Source organism: Micromys minutus (assembly GCF_963924665.1).
Source record: "Micromys minutus genome assembly, chromosome: 27".
NCBI classification, from domain to species: domain Eukaryota; kingdom Metazoa; phylum Chordata; class Mammalia; order Rodentia; family Muridae; genus Micromys; species Micromys minutus.
The window spans coordinates 4,991,722-4,997,010 of NC_137962.1; positions in this window are offsets into that span (position 1 = coordinate 4,991,722).

Consider the following 5,289-nt stretch of genomic DNA (forward strand, 5'->3'; position numbering starts at 1 on the left):
CAGAATGGGCTAAGATCTAAAACTCAGATGACAGCAGATGCTGGTGAGGATGTAGAGAAAGAGGAACACTCCTCCACTGCTGGTGGAGTTGTAAACTGGTACAACCACTCTGGAAATCAGTCTGGTGGTTCCTCAGAAATTTGGACATAGTCCTACCTGAGGACCCAGTTATTCCACTTCTGGGCATATATTCCAGAGATTCTCCAACATACAATAAGGACACATTCACCACAATGTTCATAGCAGCCCTATTTATAATATCTAGAAGCTGGAAAGAACACAGATGTTCTTCAGTAGATGAATGGATACAAAACTTGTGGTATATTTACACAATGGAGTACTACTCAGCTATCAAAAACAATGACTTTATAAAATTCCTAGAAAAACGGATGCATCTAGAGAATATCATCCTGATAACCCAGTCACAAAAGAACAGACATAATATGCAGTCACTGATAATTGGATACTAGTCCCAGAAAGCTCTGAATACCCCAGAAACAACTCACAGACCATTTGAAGCTCAGAAAACAAAGGCCAAAAAGTGAAAGCCTCAGTCCTTCTTAGGGAAAAAATAAATGTATAGCACCTTCTCAGAGTGTGGTACACCTGGACCTTAAATCTTTAATAATCCAAGATCTGGGAATATAGCCTTGTAGCAATTTTTGGTATTCAAAGATCATAATGTTTAATCTGTACACACCAAGAAAACTCTGACTGTTTCCATGTTACCTTCTGTTCTACCTGTACTTTATGCTTATGGTAACTAGTAAGATGTCAATGAATACTATCAAACCTCTAAAAGAATTAAGCACTAACAAAAATATATTCATATAGTTTTATGCCAAGATGCTTTTAAAAATCTGTACATGTATCTCTTCTTTTTTAAATAAAGTTGTAAGAAAAAAATATTGAGTACCTTTAATACTCTATTTCACTCCTCCAGTCTAGAACAGAAAACTGTCCTCTGTCTCAGAGAACAGACTTCACCTAGCCCTGTGCTTCCTTCACCCATAAGAAAAGACCTATGGGTGAGTTGACTTGTCTCCCAGTTAGACTTACATATGACCTAGCCTTTGTAAGATGGCCTCAGGCATGGTGGGACACAACTTGAACTCCAGTTCTTGCTTTTATTTGATCAAACTATAAATCAAATCATTTTTTCTCCAATTTCTGTTTTCTCATTTCCAGGGTGAGTGAGTTTTCTTCTGTTCCTAAGTGTGTGGTCATAAAAAGACTCACAGTAGCTCCATTGTGACCCATCTGCTTCACCGACTTCATTCCTTACCTGGCCCAATAGACACTCTGCTCAGCTGAGCAGTTTCCAAACCTTCATATATGGTATTCCTTTGGCCTAGAAAGTTCTACCACCATCTCCCTCCCTCTCTCTCTCTCTCTCTCTCTCTCTCTCTCTCTCTCTCTCTCTCTCTCTCTCTCTCTCTCTCTCTCTCTCTCCCTCTCTCTCTCTCCCCTCCCTCCCTCCCTCTCTCTCTGACACACACACACTCACTTACTTCTAATCTTAGCCATTCTTTGTTTCCTTTTTCATTGGACACTTTATGTATTTACATCTCAAATGTTATCTCCTTACCCATTCTTTAAGACACAGCTCAGCCACCAGCACCTTCAGGAAGCCTTTCCAGATGGCTGTCATCATCTCCATCCAGCATCTCAGCCTAAACCATCTCAGTTATATTTATTATTGCTCAATGCATTAACTCAAAAGTGACCAAAGACATCACTTCCAAATTAGCTCGGTATCATAGTATCAGGAATTTGAGCACAGCTTTCCTGGGTAACTATGACTTGGGCAGTCCCCTGAAGTAGAAACCTAGTGCAGAAGTCTTGGCTGAGGCAGTAGGATTCACTATAGGCTCAGTAAACACACTCCTCTGTACCTAAACTTTCCCCTCTATAGAAAGAGGGTTGGATATACATTCTTTTATACCTCTACATTAAAGACAGGTACTACACATCTTAACACATGCCCATCCCAATCACAATAAGCATTTAACACATGTTAAATATCATTATTATCTCCCATGTACAATACCAGGATATAATAAAACATTAAAAACATGAAAAAGATGAATTTAGGGGAAAAAACAATGCTTTTAATGCCCCCATTACTATAGATTAGAATATTAAATCTATTCTAATTCCTGATGTCTGAGTAACAACCAGCTAGGAATCTATAAATATAAAATCACTCCATTTACCTTTCATTTGAAGAAAGAAAAAAAATCAATGCATTTTTTTCTCCCCTCTTAGCTTTTGCTTATTCAGATGCCCAAATAAGGTTACAGTGCAACACAGTTGTGCCGTCTATAAATAATGAACAGCTCCTCCACAGAATCAGAATCTACACAAGGAACTTCTAAATGGATTTCTGTTGCCTGAGTCTTTTTCTGTCCCAGATCTGACCCTAGACATAACTACGAGCAGCCTGGTTGGCATATAAAAGGCCCAATTGACCTGCTGACCCAGATTTCAGAGGCAGCTCAGTGCAGAACGCTTTTAGCAGCTGCCTTAGTAAAACCTTACAGCCACGGGAGGCAGAAGCTGCTCATTCGTTCACTGTGATCAGTACTGAGCCATACCGCATGCCTGCTGCTAGACTCAGAGACCATGGAGGTCTCTTCCACCAGAAGCCATGCTGGGCTGATACTTACCTCTGTCTATTGACTTTAACTCTTGTGTCTGTCATTCCTAAGAGAAGAGCAGGACAAGCTTTAATGAGAAAACCTGCTTTACTCCCATCTAGGACCCAGCTCTTCTTTATTAGATCAATGATTTCTCTACTATATCAAGCATCCATCTTCTTTGTTTGTCTCTTTCTCTTGCCCTCTTTGACCACATCTTTCCTGATCTGTCATATAGAACAGAAAGCCAAAATAGGCCTGCCAAGCACTGCATGACTCACAACTTGTGGTGAGCTGAGGTCTCCTCACCACCCTCAAAAGCACATCTCACACTGTCAGGAACTTCTTTCTCTCCATCTGATCAAGAGCTCCGCAGTGACAGAAATAAATTGCAGATGACATTATTTCTCATGGTTTCTGTTGACAAGGAAAGGAATGGAAGACCATGGAATGAACTGAAAGCCACACCAGTTTAGTCCCAGGTTAGCAACTGATTTTACTTAAGTAAAGTTCCTAAATCTTTCCAGCCTTCAGCTTTCTAGCTGTCAAATCAGGAGTGGCACATCACATGGTTGGAGAGGAATCAGATAAGGGAATGCACAGAAAGCCCACAATGCCAGGGCGTTGACAGTGACAGCACTGTTCCTCTCCTGGCCTATCTCAAGTCTAAAGTCCTACAAGCAGAGCATAAGATAGGTACTCATGGATTGGGGTTTCCAGGTCTCTGCTCTTAAATAAAATGGAAGATAAAAAATGAGGAATAACTAAGGCCAAACCAGGCACCATCTCAGCTGATTGCCTGAACCTACAAGAAGCTCTAGACCAAAAAAGGCACCAAAAAGATCAGGAGAAGCATTGATTATTGGGGATTAGCTGCCCATCCAAGGGAACAAAACCACACAGGGGAAGGATGCTGTTAGGCAGCTATTTCCCATGGGTTGAAATGTAGAGCCTAGAAGACTAGGGCACCTGCAAAGCTCACAAAGAACTAATAAGATTCAGGAGGTCTCTCTGCAAGACTATCAAATCAGTAGACAGCTTCTGGGGAAGATGGGCTTCCACCAAGATGAACTTGTTCCATTTTGCATGAGCCTTCACCATTGGGCTTTACAGTGATTCAATTATACAAGTCATTCAACTTCCTGTAAGTGGCCCCAGCCAACTCTCTGGCTCACTGAGATAGACTTGAATGGAGTTGTTTCTGGGATCTGTTGTTGGTGTTGTGTGTGAGGTGAATAAGTGCTTGTTCAGAAAACAGAAAAGCAGTCATGCAATAGACAGACAATATCCAGGCATCTCTAGGAGAGATGCTTGCATTGATACAGGCTATATCTCTTTTTAAAAAGAAGAAGAAAAAAGAAAGAAAGGAAAAGAAAGAGAAGAGAAGGAAAAGAAGGGGGAAAGGATAGAAAAGGAAATTAAATGAAAGGAAAGGAAAGGATAGAAAAGGAAAGGAAAGGAAAGGAAAGGAAAGGAAAGGAAAGGAAAGGAAAGGAAAAACCGGTACCTGTTGGTGTATGAATCCAACTAGCTGGACTAGGTGACAGGTATTAGGCAAGCCACCAAAACCATGGCTCATGGGATCAAGCCATCAAAGGCCTCCTCCTCCTCATGTCTGTCCAACCTCCCTGCTATAGTTCATCTCCAAATTGATACAGTGGTTGATTTCTACTCCTTAAAAAAGAGACCATATCTAAACTTCTTAGTTTTATAACCATAAATACAGAGCTCATGATGATTCGTCATCCCCAATAGTGTCTTTTCAAGACTTGTAGGAAAGCCAAGATGTGGCTGAGATGATTTTGTCTACATCTATGTCTCCAGAATCTGGCTTAGTGTTCGGCATGTGACAGACAGACAGACATTCAGCACACCTGGGAGCAATGAAAAAAACAATACTGTGACCTTAGATATTCAAGGTTCTATTCAATACAGTGCCAGTTCCTAAAAACAACTACTATTCAATTTTTAAAGCCTACCTGCCAATAGGCCAGTAAAAACCATCTTGATCATCTGATGTTTTCAGACTGTCAATGAGTGCATCTTCAAACTCCACACCCTAAGCATACCAGCCAACTCACCCTAGTCTTCACATTGCCCATGATATCTTAAGATGGGCAGCCAGTATGTTTATCTGCAACAGCAGGAATGGATTAAATCACCAACTACCTACCCGTGGTATGGAATAATGGTTCTGAATATGAAGATCCCAGACATTTCCTCAAGGAGCCCCCAGCATTTGGAGACTACACACATGTACACAATTTCAGACAAAGTTCCAAGATGGAAGGGCTGTGAGAAACTCTCCTAAGTTCTGCCAAAGATGACCAACATCCTTCAGAACAGAGCTGTTTGGTCGTTCTTTGGAGGAGCATCTTTCCATTCTGCTCAGCAACTGTGGCTCTTGTTCGGGTCATTGTGTTCGAGCAATTACAGCGGCACGTCAGTCCTAGCAATAGCCTCAGACTTCGGGCTTTGGGTAAAAAATAATGGCATAAAACAAGCAGATCTCTTGGAAATCCACCCGTAAGAAAACCTGCCCAACCACCACCCCAACTCGAAATCAACTGGCTACCAGGGTGGCCGGAAAAGCTGGCTCTATCCCTGAGTGTTAAAGAAACTTCATCGCTATAGGCCCAGACCGTGGCTC